General features: G+C 36.1%; 1 pseudogene; it reads right to left on the minus strand.

The window, feature by feature from the left end:
• Positions 1 to 12,287: 12,287 nt before the first annotated feature.
• LOC149163870 (G-type lectin S-receptor-like serine/threonine-protein kinase At1g34300 pseudogene) lies at positions 12,288 to 15,289 on the minus strand (annotated as a pseudogene).
• Between the last annotated feature and the right edge of the window lie 7,672 nt (positions 15,290 to 22,961).

A 22,961-nucleotide genomic window follows, 5' to 3' on the forward strand; every position in this document is an offset into this window, starting at 1 on the left:
TCCAAGTGGACTCAAGAACTGAAGATCAACTGAAGAGAGAGAGGACACAAGGCAGCTACACATCAGTTGCAAGCTGACTCATCCTTTCTCAATTCATCTATATATTGAGCTCTCTCCTATGAGCTCAGGAGGCTGGAATTTTGTGCAAAGTAATGATATGCTGTTGGTTTCACTATAGAACTATTGGGTGATTGCTTGAAGGAGGTGAAGAGGAGAAATTCTTTCTGCTGGGAGGTGTTGCTGGATTGGGGCCTTCAATGGTTGTAACCTTCTCAGAACTTTACTTCTTCCATTAATAAAAGCTATTGAGGTTCTTCTATATGCATTTGTTTCAATGATGTATTGTGATGATTGTATATTTGATTTATGCTAATCCTTGAATCAGTTATGAATGCATGCTTCTTGTAGTTTCCTTCTTTGTTATTTTGCAGGATCTCATTGTAGTTGGGCCAGCAAAAGAGCAAAGAGCTAGGAGCAAGCAGCAAAGAGAAGAGATTGGAGCAAATATTAAGCGCAAGGCAACGGTTAGTGCATTTCTTCATTCTCTCTTGCTTTCATAAAGAAGTAAATCTTAAGTAGTTTTATTTACAGTTGTTGCTGAGGTACTATCACCCTTAGAGTGGGATAGGGTCATCCGAATCGGATACTTTTCCCTACAACAGAGGGAAATACATGAAACGAAATTTTTGGAGGAAAAATTTTTGGTGAAATTTTTTGGAGGGGAACTTTGGAGGGAAATTTTCATTCTTTAAGCTATATATTATCATTAGGAGAGAGTGAATTTGTACCATTCAATCTCTTATGTTTAAAAGCCATGGATTCTTTTGGTAAAGATGTTTCGCTTTGTGAAGCATCAACATCTTCGTCGTGTAACAACTATATTCATATTGATGAATATAACGAAATTTATTTCACTATGAATAGAGAGTCAAGTCTTCCACTTAGTCCTAATATTAAGGACTATGAAAGCAACACTGATGAAGGGTAGGATGAAGAATTTCAAATAAATAAAGAGTCATGGTTTCCACTTAGTCCTAATCCTATGGACTATGAGAGCAGCAGTGATGAAGAGCATGATGAAGAATTTCAAATAAATAGAGAGTCACAGTTTCCACTTAGTCCTAATCCTATGGACTATGAGAGCAATAGTGATGAAGGCCAGGATGAATAATTTCCAATAAATTGAGAGTCACAATTTCCACTTAGTCCTAATCCTATGGACTATGAGAGTAGCAGTGATGAAGGCCAAGATGAAGAATTTCCAATAAATCGAGAGTCACAATTTCCACTTAGTCATAATCCTATGGAATATGAAAGCAACAATTATGAAGGCTAGGACGAAGAATTTCCAAAATCAAGAATCATAATTTCCACTTAGGCCTAATCCTATGGACTATGAGAGTAGCAGTGATGAAGGTTAGGATGAAGAATTTCCAATAAATCAAGAGTCACATTTTCCACTTAATCCTAATCCTAAGGACTATGAGAGCAGTGGTGATGAAGGTCAGGATGAAGAATTTCCAATAAATTGAAAGTCACATTTTTCACTTAGTCCCAATCCTAAGGACTATGAGAGAAGTAGTGATGAAGGGAAGGATGATGAATTTCTAGTAAGTAGAGAGTCACATTTTCCAACTAGTGCTAATCCTAAGGACAATGAGAGAAGTAGTGATGAAGGGTAGGATGAAGCACTTAGTCCTAATCCTAAGGACTATGAGAGTAGTAGTGACGAAGGGTAGGATGAAGAATTTCTAGTGAGTAAAGAGTCACATTTTCCATGTAGTCCTAATCCTATGGACTATGAGAGAAACACTGGAAATGCACATGATGAAGAATATCTAATAAACATCGAGTCAAATTTTCCATTTAGTCATAATTCTAAGGACTATTAGGGTAGCACTAATGAAGGGAAAGATGAAGAATATTCTCCAAGTTAGTATTTCAAAAGCATAGATGATCATAGTGAGGATAATATTCCTCCTAATGATGATGAAAATGCTTATACAAATGATGATTCAATGATGGAGACGTTGCCAACAAATATTGTATCGAGGAGTAGGAGCATACCTTTTTCTATCAATCCAAGATGTTCTAGTTATACACGGGGTAGAGCAGAATATCTCACAAGAAGAAGTTCTATCAGTGCTCTCATTTCAAGTGAATGTTGTCAAAAGGATTGCTTGAAACATATGGATTTCAAGTTTTCATTAGAGAGAAGGAAGAGATATTTGTCAATGAATAAAAGCATGCAAAATTCATATTTAATGGGGTGCATGCAATCTACATTGTTAGGTTATGATTATCATATTAGGTTTTTATTTATCTGTATAAAGGATTTCAAAATATTTCATTCAATGGGTAATTTTCGTCTGTCAAGAATCCAAGAAAATTTGGAAAAGGATCCCACATTTTATTCAGAAGTACGTCATAAACGACAGTTTGGGCCATTATGAAATACTGCAATGTCATGGATGAAAGACTTCTTTTCAAAGAGTGGAGAGTGTATGCCAAATAGAGAGACAATACATATTCTAAATAGTTTCTCAAGATGAGAAATCTATAACTTATACAAAGAATATGCAAAAGGTGTTGAAGGAAATGGTCGATTGATTACATATCAATATTTTGTGAAGATATGGAAGAAAGAATTCAAAAATTTCTGTATTCCTAAGAAGACAAGGATGGGGGTTTGCAGTACATGTGCTTCTCTTAAATAAAAAAGAGATAAATGTGAAGGGGCAGAAAGAGGTAAGCATTCATAACATAATTTTTAAAATTGTATAGTCATCAACTAGGAAAACATATTTAGAATGACTTTCTTTTATGTTGTGTAGATTCCATTTTCGAAGTGCTTCAAGAGCATCATGAACAACAAATGAGTGAAAGGAAAAAGTTGTACAAGCATCGAAAGAAGTGTCATGATAATCCAAATAAATATTTGGGTTTGATAATTGATGGTATGGACAAGAAGAAAACATTTCTACCACATTTTGTTCGCACACCCAAAAATTTACAGGCGAAATTTTTTATTCAGTATCACTTGGTCGGTTGAATGGTATTCAATGGGAAAATGTTTCTAAGGATATACTTCACAGCTCCAAATATTCATAATGATGCAAATATGACAATAACCATAATTCATGATGTGCTTTCTCATTGGTCGGCTAATCTTCCTAAAGTTTTGTATCTAGAATTGGACAACACTTGCCGTGAAAACAAAAATCAGATTGTTTTTGGATATCGAAACATGCTTGTTGAATTGAGAATTTTTCAGAAGGTAAAGGTTGGTTTCCTTCTTGTTGGGCACACTCATGACCATATTGATTAGATCTTCAGTCATTTTTCAGTCATATTGAGTAGGAAGGATGTTGGGAGCTTGCCATTATTAATTGAATGTATTAAGAAATTATACATGCCAGAGCCTATTTTTGATTTTTTGGAAGAAACTATTGACATGCGAAGGTTTATTCTGGGATCACATGGTGAGGAGAAATACATTGAACAACTTAATGCCATTAGCTTCCAACATCAATTTCGTATAAAAAAAATTGATGGGAAAACACTAATATGGGGCAAGAAGTATTCAACTAATGCAGAATGGGTGCCATCATGATGAAAACGAAGTCTGGGGGTCTCCATTTTCAGTATTTTCCTACAAGCTCGATCCTCGGACCTGTGGGTTATGGGCCCACAAAGCCATTCGAAGACTTCTCACGGTTTCCTTAACATGATTGCGCAGCACTTTCCATTGATCTAACCACGATGAGAGACATCTCTCGCCAGGCAGCTGCTTCCGGATTTCAACAAGACCGGTAACCTGTTCATCATCATCAGATTCTGTGCATCCACATGTGCACTCAACACCTGGCTGTTTCTTTCCAAAATAGCAATCAATTGATCTTTCAGGTCACTGTCACTTTCTCCGTCAGAAGAAGTTCGCTTCCTCTTGTGCAGGTCGTTCCTTTCTCAGCAACTGGAGTTGGCACCTTCTCAGTCCTAACACCATGCCGATGGGGCTGGGGTGGCGTCGCAGCCGTGGTAGTGGGACTGTCGAGCATCACTGCCGCCTCCTTTTCAGGGCCTTCAGGCGCAACAACTCCTCGTGGAGCTTGAGCTCCGAGTCAGCAAACTTGTCCGGGTGGTCTTCGTATTTCATGCGGGCTTCCAGGTTGTCACGGAGGCGACACTCGAAGGCCAACACCATCTTCCTCAAGGGCCGGACATCCATGACCTGGACTGTGCCCTCGGATTTCTCCAAGGCCTCCAGGAGGCTCAATTCTACGCCATTTTCTTGCTCCATTTCCTCGCGCTTCCGCTTGTTGCTGCCCTCCATGGCCTCCACCTCGCGCCTCTGCTTGTTGCTGTCCTCCCTGGCCTCCACCGCTCTCGCTCACACTGAATTTACTGTGTATGTTTCTCTGCGAGGCTGACTACCGGGGACCGATCGATGGAGGCTCTGATCTTGTTTTGCCTCTCAAAAATAAAACCAAAATCATGCTCATCGACATGCCTGTTCTGCGGCATTGAAATTTCCATTTTTAACTGAAAAGAAAACCAAAAAAACACACGAAGACACAAATTCATAGAGATGAATTTTCATTATTTTACAAACTCATTTTACAGATTTAAGGCATTTCAGCCTTAACCAAGTTTTCCACAGCAACTACATTTTGCCTTCTCTCCCACACAGGGTTTTCTTCTCTTTTTTCCTTCTTAATTCACTCAGGAATCTTGAAGTTCTTTATACATACATTCAGTCGTAACTGATTTTTTTAACTAAAATTAGTTTCTATAACAGAATTCAGTTGTGGTTGGCCTGGCTATCCTCTTGATCGTCCACTTGTCTTCTTCCTTTAATTTTTTCAGTGACGTGTCCGGATGCTCCTGCATCAGACTCCCGAGGTACAAAAATTATGACCTCCTGGTCATATGCTCCCGAGGTACAAATTTATGACCTCCTGGTCATATGTTTTTCCTGAGCAATTCTACCCACTGTTTCTCTTCTTCAGTGGAACTGCCTTCTGTGAGCCGCAATCAAACCTCTGCAATAGCAAGTCCTCCCTGCTACCAGATGCCCTACCAAGCTTCTCTGCTAAGCTTAGTCCTCTCGGCATCTCTGCGGTTCTCTCCTCTCGAACCAATTGAGCACTCCTGCTCCAGGTTTGCTGCAATCTTCTCACCTTCTTCAACAAACTGTACCTCTTTCTCCTTCGCACCTCTTCTTTCTTCCTCTCCGCAGGAAATCTTTCCCGCTCTGATACCACTTGATGAAAACGAAGTCTGGGGGTCTCCATTTTCAGTATTTTCCTACAAGCTCGATCCTCGGACCTGTGGGTTATGGGCCCACAAAGCCATTCGAAGACTTCTCACGGTTTCCTTAACATGATTGCGCAGCACTTTCCATTGATCTAACCACGATGAGAGACATCTCTCGCCAGGCAGCTGCTTCCGGATTTCAACAAGACCGGTAACCTGTTCATCATCATCAGATTCTGTGCATCCACATGTGCACTCAACACCTGGTTGTTTCTTTCCAAAACAGCAATCAATTGATCTTTCAGGTCACTGTCACTTTCTCCGTCAGAAGAAGTTCGCTTCCTCTTGTGCAGGTCGTTCCTTTCTCAGCAACTGGAGTTGGCACCTTCTCAGTCCTAACACCATGCCGATGGGGCTGGGGTGGCGTCGCAGCCGTGGTAGTGGGACTGTCGAGCATCACTGCCGCCTCCTTTTCAGGGCCTTCAGGCGCAACAGCTCCTCGTGGAGCTCGAGCTCCGAGTCAGCAAACTTGTCCGGGTGGTCTTCGTATTTCATGCGGGCTTCCAGGTTGTCACGGAGGCGACACTCGAAGGCCAACACCATCTTCCTCAAGGCCCGGACGTCCATGACCTGGACTGTGCCCTCGGATTTCTCCAAGGCCTCCAGGAGGCTCAAGTCTACGCCATTTTCTTGCTCCATTTCCTCGCGCTTCCGCTTGTTGCTGCCCTCCATGGCCTCCACCTCGCGCCTCCGCTTGTTGCTGTCCTCCCTGGCCTCCACCGCTCTCGCTCACACTGAATTTACTGTGTATGTTTCTCTGCGAGGCTGACTACCGGGGACCGATCGATGGAGGCTCTGATCTTGTTTTGCCTCTCAAAAATAAAACCAAAATCATGCTCATCGACATGCCTATTCTGCGGCATTGAAATTTCCGTTTTTAACTGAAAAGAAAACCAAAACCAAAAACACACGAAGACACAAATTCATAGAGATGAATTTTCATTATTTTACAAACTCATTTTACAGATTTAAGGCATTTCAGCCTTAACCAAGTTTTCCACAGCAACTACATTTTGCCTTCTCTCCCACACAGGGTTTTCTTCTCTTTTTTCCTTCTTAATTCACTCAGGAATCTTGAAGTTCTTTATACATACATTCAGTCGTAACTGATTTTTTTAACTAAAATTAGTTTCTATAACAGAATTCAGTTGTGGTTGGCCTGGCTGTCCTCTTGATCGTCCACTTGTCTTCTTCCTTTAATTTTTTCAGTGACGTGTCCGGATGCTCCTACATCACATCATCAGGTTTGGCATTTTTGAATTTCATTCCAAATCATCCAATATTTGCATCAAATATATTATTATTACAATCAATCGCTAAAGTTCATAATGCACACAGGCAAAATAGAGATATAAATTATTCTGATTGCATGGAAGAAATTCAAAAATGTATTAGTTATACATATCAATACTTTCATATTGCTGATTTAGTTTGGTGGGAGTGTTTTTTCAATAATCAAAGTGATATCTTTTCAAGAACAAAAAATGAAGATATACCTTTGAAAACTTCATTATTTGGCCACAAAATGTGTCAAATGAACATGAGGAAAGAAACATTATTGAACAACAACAATCTCAAGGTATTATTAATTCTTCACATGTAGAAGAAAGAGAAATGTATATTGGTTCCAGAAGATCTCTGCACACCATGAAGCCATGGAAGACCTTTACAGGGGTTCAGTACACGATATTAAGGAGGGTTGCATGATCGCAGTGCTAGCAAATGGAGATGCCAATGGTTATCCATTTTGGGTTGCTAAGGTTATAAAGGCCATTACAAAAACTGAAGGTGTTGCAGGGGTTGAAGTACATTGGTATGCCACAAATACACACCCATTCAATGGTGTGTACAAGCCAGAGATGGTAGTTGATAAAAAAATTGGTAGAAAGTGAAAAAGAAAGGGTACAAATATAAATCGTTGCGGCACATACCTCTTAAAATTGGAGGATGTTGGCATACTTGTTTATGACTTCAATTTAACAAAGAGAGGAATTATTCGCTTTAGGATGATAAATATTTTGAAGAGGTTGTTACCAGAAGAAACAATGTTGAGATGGGAGTTTGCTGAACCCAATTGTAGATCTAGAAGAATTTTGAAACCTGAAATGGCGGGCATACATGTGGACTTAGATGGGGCATTAGTTGATGAAAGAGAAGATATGGAACATCTTCATCTGCATCCAGTCATTCATCTAAAGATGTGAATTTTGATAATGTGCAAGAAGATGAGCGATTTTGAATAATTGTCTAAGACAATTTATATAACTGATGTTGGAATCATATCTTGAAATAAAAATTTTGATTTCCATATGATGTTAAATGAAGTTATGAGTCATTTTTATGTTTGTTGGATTATATGTTTTAATTATGATGAGTTTTATTGTTTAGAATATCCACAATGCAACAATAACTTAGAGATATAATTTATGTTTCATTCAATCTACAAGTATTGACATTTTGACTAATTTAGTCATGTAATTTGTTCATAATGTCATGGTTTAGATGTGTTGAAAACTTAGAGTTTTTTAATTCTATGGTTGAAAAATTTCAAATTTTATTTTTATTTTTAATGTTATGGTTGAGAACAATTAGAATTTTAGTGATCTTTAGTGTCATGTTATTTTATGTTTAACAACATGGATGAAAACTGATGGAATTTTAATGTGTTTCAGATCCCATTATTTTACCTTTATCGTCTTTACTAAAAAATGTTGAAATTATACATGGGAAAGAGAAATGTTATTCTACCAAAAATATTAGTGTGTTTTTTCATTTATTTTGCACAAAAAAAATTGGTTTTATTGTTATTTTTTAAATATATTGAAAATTAACCCTAAAAAAAACATCATTCCAGAATATACACTTTTTGTTTTTTGGATTGTTTTTCATGTTTTTTTGGGGTTTTTTAGCTAGAGTTCCTATTTTGAGTTTATAGTTCTCGTTTCATAGTTTACGTTGTTATTATTCCCCTTTCTATTCATTATCTTTCCATTGCTTCTACCCCATGTTGAAGGGCTTCATCTACGCAATGTAGTTTTACCATTTCCATTAATGTTAGGATATGAGAAAGAAAACTATTAAAATACCCAACACAACTTCTCCCTTCATTTTTACGGGTATTCATTTTGATTTGGTGTTTTATACACTATTCCATATAGTTGTGATGAACAAATAATTTTGTTTTTAAATCCTAAAATTGTCCAAATAGAGTATGAGAATAGTCCATTGGTAGGAATTTAGCTCATAAAGGTTTGAACATTTCTTCTCACAATTTAATTGTCTCCTTCCTTTGACTTACCCCATAGGATTTTCTTTTTTTATGTAATCCACCATAAGGTTGAATGGGATTTCATCTTCATCACGTTGAAGTTCACTCTTTTGAGTTCATCTTGAACTATATTCTCCACGTAAAAATTGAGTCAAGCTTTTCAACCAATTGTATTAATGCTTTTGGGTTCAAATATTTTCAAAACTACAATACTCCACGACACATGAGCTCCTTGTTTTGATATAATTTCTAATAGCCTCTCCACTGGGTCAAATATTCCAGCCTAAATCATGTCAATGCTCGCTTCTTCATTTTCAGAAATATCCATCATTAGTATCCTCTCTATGGCTTTTAAGCTTGTAAAAAATTCATTGTCCATTTACCTTATGTCTCTAACAATCTTCCTCATGTTCCTCAATTGAAAAAGAGGCCTTTAAACTTGTAAAACATTCATTGCCCATTCACCTTATGTCTCTAACAATCTTCCTTATGCTCCGGACCTCCTCAACTGAAAGTAAATCCTCCCTAAGTGATACTCATTTCTCTAATACCAAAATGATGTAGTAGCAACTAAGAATTTATTATTATCTTTCAATTGATTATTTCTGCCTCATCGTCTACCAACAACACCTTTGAACTAATAGTGACTTCGTGATTTTAAACTAACCTCTTATGCATATCTAGATCCTTAACCAAAAGATCAAGCATAGGTCTTTGATAATATGCCCACTATCATTAGTTTTATCATCATTTTGATTCTTTTAGTAGAATTATATTTTTAGCTAAAAGACCAAATAAAGGTCTTTGACAAGGTGTCCACTATCATTACTTTTATCATCATTTTGATATTTTTAATAAAACGATATCCTTAATAAAAGATCAAATAAAAGTCTTCGATAGGAAACTCACTATCATTAGTTTTGTCATCATTTTCTAATTAGTAAATTGCTTTGAATATTCCACTGCATAGTTTGTCGCAACATATTTATTAAAATATATTAGAAAATCCAAAATCCAAAATCTAGATTATGAAGTTAATTTCTCCTTAGATTTTTGGATATGTTAATTGTCGTTTACTGTGTATGCATGTAGACTATAATTATGTAAAAAATAGAGAACAAATAAGACAATCATTCACAAATCACAATAACACAAGATACGCTATGGGAAACCCTTTCGAGAGAAAACCCAACTAGAAGGTGAGGTTACTCTACTCTCTCTTTCTTTGAATGGAAATGGATAAACCAACGGGAAGGTGAGGTTGCTCTACTCTCTCTTTCTTTGAATGGAAATGGATACAAGTACAGAGAAGGCCCGTGGGCTACTACAGTATACAAACCTTCTCTATTTTCTCTCTCTCTCTACCCACTTTCAGCTCCTGTGCTCATCTGTGGAATAAAATGTACTCCATTAGAATGGAACCCCTTTTTCTCTTATTGGCCTGGTTATAACACAATGATTAAGTTTAACTCCTTCAACTCTTAATTAGAATTACAATATCAACTCTTGTAGAGTCTTCTTCATCATAATCTCCTATCTGCCCCTTTTTCATAATCACTTCATCTTCCCAACTCAAAAAAATAGCTATTTGATATCTCACGCTATTTCTTAAAAAATTTAGATGCTAGTTTGCAAAAGAGACCCTCAATCCCTCTACTTTGTCTAATCTAAAAACATCAAAATAGATAAAAAAAAAAATTAATAATATAATAATACAATCCAAATCATTTTAAGAAAAATAATAAATTTATTATCAAATAAAAATAATAAAAAATAAATGAATTTATTATCAAATAAAATTGATAAAGGATAGAGAAAAGTGAATATAAAAACCTCAACCGTCGGATTTTGCGGAGTATCCGGTGTTCACCATCATTAATCTCATCATCATTTAATAATATTACATAATGAACCCACTCTGATATAAGAAACAAATTAGTAAAGCCAACAAAAGTTAACAATTCTAGGCAAAAACAGTTGAAGATTTGATATCATTTGGGATTTATAAATTTTAGTCTGTTACGAGATGAGTAGAAGAAGGAAAGCCCTTTTTTGATTGAGATCTTATAATTTTATTTCTATGTTGTTTTGCAGATGGTGTCCCATTATAGTGCACACATACGTGTAATGAGATAATCATTAGGATATATGGGCACTATTCATTAAGTTACATGGACACATAAGTAATTTTTATAGTAAAAGATTCTTGTAAGTTATATTTTTGGTAGTTTTAAATAGTTATATTTTTGGTAGTTGTAAGTTATTTTTGTAATTGTGTTTTTCGTAGTTTTAAATAGTTTTTTTTCTTTTTTTATGGAGATTACAATGATATCCAGAAAATATTACTATATTTTGATTGCTTAAAAAAAATTCGTTGTAATTGTTTGAATGCTTAGGTCAGTGACATGTAAGAAAGGGAAATAGTCTTTTTATATAACAATCATCCATGGGATTAAAGAGTAAATAGTCCTAGTCAATTTCCTCTATATGGTTTCTATATAGATTATAGGTAAATGTTCCAATTGAATTCATTCCATAAGATTTATAGGTAAATGTTCCAATGTAAATGTTCCAAATGTTCCTATTAAATTTCCTCCATATGATTTCTATATAAATTGTTATATTAGTGAAACAATGTCATCTATGTGTATTTGGAGTGAAAGTTTGTAGACAAGATTTTTCCATTTAAAATCTATACAACTTGACACAGTTAAAAGTGTTATGTGTGAAACATACATGAAATTTATAATTATTTTTCATTTTCATATAAAAAGAGTAATTTAGTTTAACTTGTCAATATTGAAAAGCTAAAATAAATCAATAAAATAAAATAACTCCTTCAATGGAAATGTAACTCTTCTCTCAAAATTTGATCATTTCCCACATTTACAAATGTGAAAAGAGAGATTTCAAGCATTTCCCACATTTACAGATGTGAAAAGAGAGATTTCAAGCATTTTAAGTTCTAACATGAAGAGAGAATGATTTTCCATATAATACTTACTAACATCAATGATAGAGAGATTTCAAGCATTTTAAGTTCTAACATGAGGAGAGAATGATTTTCCATATAATACTTATTAACATCAATGATTTTGTTTAATAACTGTTATTATTATCCAGCTAGTTTCTGCTTTTGAAAAATACCGATGAAGACGAGCACGGGCATTTGCCTTAAAAAAAAAAAAAAAAAACAACTATGTTTGAGATGAAAACATAAAGTAAATTTTTGTATTTCATTTAGGTTTAAAAATTTCTCCTGACATTTAGAAATTCAAAACACTCAATATTTTTATAAAATTAAAATTTTTGAAATATTTACTTTTCAAAAGTATTGTAATAAAATATTTATATGGAAAACTGTGTGGGAGAATTCAACACAGTTACTGTGTAGCAGAATTCAACACAGGAAAACTGTGCGGGAGAATTCAACACAGTGACTAAAGAAGTCCTTTACTGAGAAAGATGTATAATGCTTGATGTAATATGCAATTTCAAAAATGAAATAGAAATACAAAATTTGCAACAAGAGGTTACTCAAGTGTTCAAATATGCGAAATATAATAATAACCACTTTCCTAGAATTTATAGTAATAAGGGTATCTTGATAGAATCAGAATCTCAGACTTCTGCTATCTTACAGAGATAACGCATGTTAGTGGTTAATGCCGAAAAGAAAAAAATATGATTTGTCATTCCTAGATTTCCTTGTTCTGGTAAAAATCTTAATTTTGAGATTAAAAAGTTACAGCCCTGAGCTTGAATGATCTATTCCAAAATTAAGATGCAGTTGACAGATCAAAGTTGCCTCTTTAGCCTTTACAATATTCAGTTTGACTTTTTGTATACACAAGCCATCTCAGAGGCTATGAACACTAACAAGGCAAGTGTGTACCTAATATAGATGTCCTGGATATGTTGCCTTCGAAACCTGCAATGGCACAATAAAACTTACAAACTAATTCCTTCTAGAAACCAAGCAATGGTGATCATTCCATTGAGCAGGAAAGTAAAATGAACTTATTTTGCAATAAGCTTCAGATTTGAATGGCCTGAATGGCCATTAGCAGATAGCTACCTTCTGCTGGAGAGTTTCTCTTCCATAATTTTTAGGGATTTGAAGACATAGTAGCAATTACAGAGGACATAGAAGAAACAGGATGACTGGATGTTGCAAACACTGAGAGTGCTAGTTCGCTAGTACTGCCACTGGTACTGCTTTCAAAGCTTTCCAAAGATTTAGGAGCAGGTGGTTTGTCAATAGGCAATATCCCCTCCAGCATCTGGACAACTTTCCCCATAGTTGGCCGCTGTGAGGGCTGCTCCTGAATGCACCAAAAACTAACTTGAAGTGCTCTTTTTACCTGATCAATATTAATATCTTCACCCAGTTTCTCGTCTGTAATATTTAGAATGTTTCCCCTTTCAAATTCCTCATATGCCCATACCGAGAATTTCTTTCTCCTTGAGGCCATAGTATCAAAATTCCTTGTACCGCCTATGATGTCCAGCAAAACCATGCCATAACTATAAACATCAGACTTGGTTGTGATGGGTAAATTGGCAAACCATTCCGGAGCCAGGTATCCTCTGGTTCCTTCAACACGTGTCAACGAGCGCTTTTGATGACCTCTGATAGTGTTGAGCTTGGAGAGCCCAAAGTCGGAGACCTTTGCATTGAAATTATCATCTAGGAGTATGTTCTCAGGTTTAATATCACAATGAACAATGCAATCTCTGCACTCTTCGTGCAAGTAAGTAACGCCCCTTGCAGTCTCAAGGGCTATTCCAAAACGCTTATCCCAATCTAGCATCCTGGATTGCTCTGGAGAAGAAAAAAGGAATGTGTCCAAAGAAGAATTTTTCATGAATTCGTTAACCACGAATCTATGGCGGCCTTCTGAGCAAAATCCAATTAACCTAACCAAGTTCAAGTGATGAGTACTGCTGATGGTTGCCACCTCCATGTGAAATTGCCTCTCACCTTGTTCGATCCCTTCGAACTGCTTGACAGCAACTATGGTATTGTTGGTCAATTCTCCCTTGTACACTGTTCCAAACCCACCCGAACCCAAATTTTGCGTAAAATTCCTTGTTAGGTGCTGGAGTTCCTTGTAGGAAAACTGAACTGGAAACCCCGAGGCATAATCCAGGAGTGTGTATTGGGCTGGTACCTGTCCAAATCTAAACCTAGGATTATTTCTACAGAAAATCCACCAAATGGACGTCTGGATAGTAATCAAGGCAATAATAGGTACTACAACTGCTGCTGCTATTGCAATGGTCGATACCTTGGATGAATCCACAGTCCTTATTGCGGGAGGTGGCGGTGCTAGAGGATGACCTTCACCACATACCTTTACATAAGAAGTGCTTGGAAGGGCTGCTGATTGATAGGCACTTGTGAAATTCTCTGTCTTTATGCGGCAAATGCTCGAACCATCGGCCATGACTGTAGATGCAACACATAATGAATTCCTGAGGCAGTAGTCCTCAGGAATGCCCAAGGCATAGTATATCTCTGATTGTGACTCTGATTCTGGAGGATAAGAGAAGAATTGAGTATTGTTCAATACAACCATGCTTTGGTTAATACACCCTGTAAGGTCCTGCAGTCTTCTACACCCTTTGGTGGGATCCTTGGGATCTATGGGAACAAAATCTGCAGATGGGCATATGCAATAAGGGCTTGTCTCATTGTATACACACACCCCAAAGTTCCCACACCATCCATACACTTGACATTGGTCTGCTATTGCACTCCATCCCAGTTGCCATGTTCGAAGGTTTTTAACCCACCCATAGGTTCTCAAATTTCCATCTGATTCGAGCCTGATCCTTCGCAACGTGATAGAGGAATCGGTGTGATCGCTGCTGTATGCAGTCCAAAGCTGATCACCAGAAGAGTTGCAGAGAGTAAAATTCCCTTCATTACTGAGATATGCCCTGGAGCCATTTAGGGCACCCTGGTTCCAGTATGTGATGTTGTTCCTCCATTTCAATGTGAAGTTCCCCCCGGCCTCCAGAGTGAATGAATAAGGATACATGTGGAGGCTTTGTCCCACACTGAAATTCTGATAAACCAAGAGGGTATCAGTAGGATTGGCAAAACTTTCCCAAACACTGCTGGAACTGATATTCTTCACTACAAAATTGCCATTGTCCTGCATGGCAGCAGAGACTATGCTTCGGTTGGCAGTGTTAGTCTGCCACACCACGGTGTTCGTTCCATTGCGCAACACAAGGTTGCCATCAATCTGGAAATCAAAGGAAGCTTTGTCACCCACTCTGATGCCACCATTCTCACCTGCAGTCCACACCAGGGTTCCATCTTCACTGTCAGCAATTGAAATGGCGAGAACATACAAACCATCCTTTATATGTGGGTGAAAGCCAAATTGGAAGATGCCACTCGGGGATTTCCAAAACTGTTGTTTCCTGGAGGAGGAAGGCAAAGAAGGCCTAAGGCGGGATCCGGGCTCTACTACATCTGCAACCGTCATACACTGAATAACAATAATATATAATATAGATATTGGAATTAACATAATTGTTGGACTCTGCTACTTTGATTACAAGCAGTATAACAGCTAACAGGAAACAGGCAATCAGTAAGCCACAGTGGAAACGTTGGTACCTACTATATGGAGCAAAGCTTTGGTAATTCAAAAGTCTATACCCAGGTAACAGATAGACAGGAAGCCAAATACTCAGAAGGAACAAACTCTGAAATGATATTTTGATTAAAATACTCAGAAGGAACAAACTCTGAAACGTGCTTGAATTTATGAATTTTTAAATATTAAATTAATATTTCGTATATGTTTAGTCAAATTTCATGGACATGGTCTCGGTTTCGGTTATGCTCTGGAATCTGGAATCCATGATTGCAGAAATTAATTATTTTCAGCGGATTGTGAAGAGACTTGAAGAACACTGTATACCTATATTTCTTAAAATCTTACTGCTATACGTCAATTTAGCTATTTTATTTTATTTTATAATTTAGAGTAAAAGCGTTTACCAATCCAAAGATAGCCCATGTAAATTCATTATTTTATTTCAATTTTATTATTTTATTGAGCTATTATATTTTTTTGAAATTTTTATTTTTATGTAATTTCACCAAGTTAAAATGTTTACAGAACACTACATTATAATTTATTTTTCATATTGGATTGGAGAGCACAATGATGATTGTATTATTTGCTTTTAACCACTGTTAATTTGGAACCTTGCTTCCATTGTTGTCAATTTAAAAGTTGAAAATTCTCTATAAAATGTTATTAAAGATTTAAATGTTTTTAAAACAATATATTTTCTCCATAATAATAAACCATTACAAAGAAGTCTCAAATTTGATACTTTGTAAAATTCCAAAAAAAAAAAAACACTATATTTTTATTACATTAAATTTATTATACAAATAAAAAAAATCCAATCCACATAAATATCTAAATTTTAACATATTTCCTAGTCATTATTGAGAAGGAAATAAAAAAAACTTATGATAAACCTTTACAGATATAGATTAGGCCAGACTTGGTTGAGTTGGCAAGAAATGATCATTTTCAGTAAATCTCTTGAGGTGCAAACCTCTTTTAGGGTGAAAAGAGATTTGATCCCTATAAATGCTTTGTAAATCCGAATTAAGATGGATATGGGCTACTTTATATTTTTCATTTATTTTTTATAAACAAAGTTAGGTTTTATATTTACTTTTAATTATTATAAATTTGTAACTCTAATTGTTTCTGATTATTATGATGGTTTTATGTTTGCTTCCATCAATTGTTAATTTGCAACCTTTTCTTACCTCCTATCACTGTAAATTTGCAACTATGTTTGTTTCCCACTATTACCATGGTTTTATTGTTTGCTTTCAACAACTGTTAATGATGGTTTTATGTTTGCTTCCATCAATTGTTAATTTGCAACCTTTTCTTACCTCCTATCACTGTAAATTTGCAACTATGTTTGTTTCCCACTATTACCATGGTTTTATTGTTTGCTTTCAACAACTGTTAATTTGGAATCTGCTTCCCATTTTTGTCAATTTACAAGTTGATAATTCTTTATAAAATATTATTAACATTTAAGTATTTTTAAAACAATATAATTTTTCTATAGCATTAAACCATTACAAAGAAGTCTCAAACTTGATACTTTGTAAAATTGGAAAAAAAAAACATTTTTTTATTATATTGAATTTTTGTATTCAAGCTTCAGACCCAAATGAATTAAGCAAAGTCTTTCCGTAGAAATCACATAAGAGAATTTTTGGCCGATGCATTTTTGGACCACACTTGTTGGTTCCAAAGGCGTTGGCCAAAATTTTTTCTTATGTGATTTCTACCGAAAGACTTTGCTTAATATATTGAATTTATCATACAAATACAAAATGTCAATCCACAAAAAAACATCTAAATTTAACATATTTCTTATAATCATTATTAAAAAGGAATTAAAAAAGCTTATGATAAAACTTTACAGCAATATAATACCATACACTATCAAGAATTGTATTCTTATGCAAAGATAAAATATCGACTTCACAGTTATAATAATAAAATCTTGAAATTAATAATTTGTGTATAAAAATAATAAAAAAAGTTTAATTTTAATTAAATTTCATTTTAGAGACGAGAAATGGAATTTTATTTTATAGGTCATAGTAAAATTTTTGATTGGGTTGAGATGCAGTAAATTAATAAGTTTATTTTTTTAATTTTTTATTCATACATTTTAAAAATAATTTTTTATATAAAATAAATTGTTTTTATTATATAAAATTTAAAAATAAATTTTAATAGTTTAAAATATTGAATGTATATAATCTAAATATATATAACTTAGTTAGATGATATTAAATATAATACTTTAATGAAACAATGTGGTTGTTTTATAAAACAGAGATGAATCTATCTTATAACTTTGCACAAATGTATAATGGTCATCATATTTTCAAAAGTTGGAAAATTAATTGGTTTCTTTCACATATCTATCTTATGGTTTTTCTCATTTATGGTTTCACACTATGATATTGATTGCTATATATGTGTGTGTGTGTGTGTGTTTGTTTGAAAGGGTAAGAGAAATGAAAAAAACATAACTTTGAATTAGAGCTTTAGTTCGATGCTGCTTACCTTTATCAATAATCGTTGAAGCCTAGGCAATGTTGCACAATGGATTTGAAATTTTGATAATCATGTCTTATAGGTATTGCAAGTTCAATTGATTTGTAGGTTTCCTTATAGCCAACAATAATAGTTGGAGCCTATTGAGAAAACACATGGCAAGTGAAGGAAAATCTTTTCTCTATCCCAAATTCTAGAGTCATTCATCTACATATGGATTAAATACTTGGTTATTTTTATATGTGGAATTAGAGTTTTATGTTTTTAAATAGGCTACATTAAAGAAGAATACCATGGGAAAAACATGTGTTGTGAAAACCTAAACTCAAAATGTTTGCATAACACAAAAAATTGCTACCTAAACTCTCAAAATGTTTACATAACAAAAAAAATGCCACGATAAATTAACTATTTTACCTTTATTTGACAATTTTACTTCAATTTTATTTTAATTAATAATTTTATTTTTCTATTTTATTTTATTTTTTAATTTAATTTTAAAACCGAGAATCAAAGTGTTTACCTAACACAAAAATCTCCAAAGATAAATTCACCATTCTATCTCAATTTTATTTTCATTAATAATTTTATTTGGTTATTTTATTTTATTTTTGAATTTTATGTAATTTGGCCGAATTAGATAGGACATTAAAGCTTATTTTTCATACTAGAGTTAAAGAGCACTCGTTACAATATTTATTTCAATTATATATAAAAATATAATATATAATTAAAATGTTTTATTTAATTTAATATTTTTCTAATTTTTGAATGTAAAAAATAATTATTTTAGAAAACATAATCTATATCAATTCTTTCATTGAATAGCTTTTACATAAAGTTGGAAGAATTAAGTCTTATAGTAATTTATTTTGAAATAACACTATTTTCTTTATGTTTCTTCCTATCCATCCATTCTCCTTATTATTCTTTGCCGGCAAGGGTTTCATGGGATAAGCTAGTAGAGTTAGATTTAGATAAAAGAATTCTTTTTCTACTCTAAGGTATGATTTCTTTTTTTGCTTTGCATATGTTTACTTGATTTCTTTTTTTTGCTTATGCATATGTTTACTTGGTGGAAGTCTATATTTCAATTTCATGATGGTGGTCTTTGGTCTATCAAATAGGTTTCATTTTTGTTTTTTTATAAGGATTTTCCATCCTCACTCAACAAAATATTTTGGTAGCATGCCACAAAGTGCACATACTTGAAACAATAATGGAATGAGGAGGTCAGTTACTCATATTCTAAACTTCGCCGGTAAGTCTTGCTTTCTATCTCAATTAAAATTTCCTTTAGCTTATACAGAAAAAGCTCTATATATATGTTTTCATCACTGTTGTTGCCTTTCAATATTTCTCGTTGTAAGGTACTAAAGGATCACATTCAAAAATGGCTGAAGAAATAATCAAAATGGCGATGAGAGCAACTTTCAGCCTTGGTGCCATTACAAGAAGCTCTAATACTAGAGCCCTCAGCCATGGGATACTCCATTAAGTAAGAGAAGCAAGGTTAAATACAAAAATTCCATAACCGCGCTTTTTTGGTTAAAGGTCAAATAGATCGCACAGTGGATCATTGTCCATCTTCGCCTAGCTGGTGATCCGGATTTATGCAGGAACGTAATAAAGTACAGAAATAACCATAAATACAGAGATGCAGTGGAAATAATACTTCATTTCATTAATGTAAAATACTGAAATATGCTTACAAATAGAAATAGAAATAAACCAGCTAGGGCGATGGTAGCTTATCTCTGAGAAGAGATGTGGCGGCTACATGCCTTTAAACTGTGTTACAATGAGGCTCGAAGGCCTATTTATTGTTGAGAAACAATGGAAAAACCTAAACATCCAAAAACCTAACCCTAGGAGATGAAGTGCCACACTATGGGCCCCGTTTTGGGTAAATTGGTACATCAACTTCCTGGGGTCATAACTTTGGACTACAATTTCTATTTGACGTGCACCATAGCTCGTTAGAAAGATCTATCTGAGGAATACAACTTTGGGAAGAGCAACGTCGGTCCATGGCCCCATGTTGCTCCTAGTTTTCCCAAAAAACGTCGTTTAGGGCCTCAAAACGACTCCGGAAGTTCAGGACCTGAAAAACTGCTAAAAATAGTAAATTGTGCTACAATTAAGGAAACTGAAAAACTAAAAGAGACAGTTGTGGGGGTCCAAGTGGGATAGGTGGGTGGCCACCAACATCCACCTGGATCATTGCTCCCCCCTTAGGAAGTAATGGTCCCCATTGTGTTCAGTTCCTCCCTGAGATGAGGAAATTTCTGCTGAGCTGGGTCCCTGGTGAGCTGTTCTGCAATCTATGATGTGTCCAGTAATAGTGGGAAGCATGGTCGAGGGCGGTCCACATTGAACACTCGGTGAAAGCGAAGGAATGGGGAAATTCTATGCTCCAAAGCATTGTTTCCCACAACCTTGGTATGGGATCTTGTAAGGCGTTCTTATTGTATATGCAACCAGACTTTGTCGCCCACTTGAAAATTGTGTGATACCTGATGTTGATCATGTCTGATCCAGATTTAACTAAGAATGCAACAAATTACAGAGATAACCATAAACAAAAAAATGCAGCGGAAATAATACTTCATTTCATTAATGTAAAACACTGAAATATGCTTACAAACAGAAATGGAAATAAACCAGCTAGGGCGATGGTAGCTTATCTATGAGAAGAGATGTGGCGGCTACATGCCTCTGAACTGTATTACAATGAGGCTCGAAGGCCTATTTATTGTTTAAAACAATGGAAAACCCTAAACATCCAAAAACCTAACCCTAGAAGATGAAACGCCAAATTGTGGGCCTTGTTTGGGTAAATTGGTACATCAACTTCCTGGGGTTGTAACTTTGGCATACGATCTCCATTTGACGCACAAAATATCTCGTTAGAAATATATATCCGAGAACTACAACTTTGGGAAGAGCAACATGGGTCATGGACCCATGTTTCTCCCATTTTCCCAAAAAACATTGTTCAGGGCCTCAAAACAGCTTCGGAAGTTCAAGACCTGAAAAAACTGCTAAAAATAGTAAACTGTGCTATAATTAAGGAAACTGAAAATCTGAAAGAAAAAATGGTGGGGGTCTAAGTGGACTTGGCGGGTGGCCACCAATATCCACCTAGATCATTCCTCCCTCCTTAGGAAGCAATGGTCCCCATTGCATTGAGTTCCTCCATGAGATGAGGAAACTTTTGTTGAACTTGGTCCCTGGTGAGCCACTTGCCCTGGTGAAGGAGTTGTCCTGCTTTGACAACTCGATACAGTTGGATATTCTGCTGGTGAGTGTGCTTGATCTGTGTGTCCATGATCCGATCAGTTGCATCTTGTTCCATGCAATCTGGATTTAACTCTATGGATGTGAGTTGTTCTGCAATTTCGAATGTGTCTAGTAATGGTGGAAAGTATGGCCGAAGGCGGTCCACATTGAACACTGGGTGTAGGCCAAGGAATGGGGGAATGCTGAGCTCAAATGCATTGTCTCCCACAACCTTGGTAATGGTGTAAGGACCATATCAGAGTGGTCTGAGTTTTCGATAGGCTCCGGTAAGGCGTTCCTTTTGAAAATGAAACTAGACTTTGTTGCCCACCTAAAACTTGGGTGGCACCCAATGTTGATCATGTCGCTACTTGTACTTGGCATTTGATTTCTCTAGAATGTCATGGACCTGCTGGCGAAAATTTTGGATGTGCTCAATGAAGTTGTTTTCCTTATCTGTTTCGGACTAGAAATGAGCCGAATCTATGTGAGTAGCTACAAATGGCATGGCCGCATCAATGGGACATAGTGGCTGGAATCCCAAGCCCACCTGAAAATGGTTGTGGCCAGTCAAGTTGTGGAGAGCCTAGTTGTAGCTGTGCTGAACATAGGGGAGGCTCTCATCCCATGTGCATGGATGCTTTGAGTTGTACATGCGCAAAATGTGTATGATCATCCTATTGACAACCTCTGTCTGGCCATCAGTTTGAGGATGGAAGGCTGTGGACTTAGTGAGCTTGGTGTCCAACATCGACTAGAGACTGGACCAAAATGTACTAAGGAACCTACTGTCCCGATTTGAGATGATAGATTGTGGGATCCCAAAGTGTACCCACACTTGTTCATAGAAGAGTTTAGCAGTGGCTTCTGTTATGATATTCTTCTTGCAAGCCACCATAATGGCCATCTTCGAGAACCTGTCGACGACCACAAAAACACAGTCGTTTCCATGCTTAGTGGAAGGAAGGCCAATCATGTAATCCATGGAGAAGGATTTCCAAGGTTGACTCGGGGTAGGCAGCAGGGTATAGAGGCCTTGCTTCTTGATGGTCGGTTTGGCAATGGTGCAGGCATTGGATGATCTGATATACTTCCCGGCATCCTGTCGAAGATTCGGCCAATAGAAATACTTCTGCAGTACTGCCACCATTTTCTCGACCCTGAAATTCCTAGTAGCCTGACTGTAGCGCGCTTCCCAAATCATCTTGGCACGCTCGCTTGAAGGAACACAAAGGTGACCCAGGTGGCATAACAGGGCATCCTGGAGGTGAAAATCTGGAACATGTTGACCCTCCAAGAGTGTCTGGTATGTGTGGCCGAATTCTGGGTCACTTTTGTAGAGAAGTGGACAATCAGAAGTCTTGTGACCACAAGAGTTGAGCACGGTGGTTAATGTCATGATCAGTGGTCGACTGAGACAATCTACAACATTATTGGTTTTTCCCTTCTTATACTTGATATTCAAATGGAATTGTTGCAGGTATGTGGACCACTTCTGATGGCGATCATTCTGCAATTTCCCTTGGGTCTGTATGAACTGCAAGGGTCGGTGGTCTGTGTGGATGACTGTTTCCTTCCCCAAAATGTAATGCTTCCATTGTCGGTAGGCCTGCATAATGGAATACATCTCTTTGTCATAAGTGGGATACTTCCGGATTGTGTCTGAAAGTGTCTCACTATGATATGCCATTGGGTTCCCGTGTTGAGTAAGGACTGCCCCTAAGCATAGTCAGAGGCATCTGTCTTGACCTCAAATGGTTGTTGCAAGTCTCGTAATGCGAGCACTGGTGTCGAGGAGAGGTGATCTTTCAACTCTGTGAATGCCTTCTGTTGAGATTCAGACCAAAAGAATTTTGTTTTCGCTCCTCCCTTGGTGACTTGACTCAAGGGCCAAGTGATATGAGAAAATCCAAACAGGAACTTGCGGTAGAAATTGGCAAGACCTAGAAAGCTGGGGA

The sequence above is a fragment of the Pinus tabuliformis genome, chromosome 5_1, assembly GCF_031772625.1.
Source record: "Pinus tabuliformis cultivar Carrire ecotype Pingquan chromosome 5_1, CPIR1, whole genome shotgun sequence".
NCBI classification, from domain to species: Eukaryota; Viridiplantae; Streptophyta; class Pinopsida; order Pinales; family Pinaceae; genus Pinus; species Pinus tabuliformis.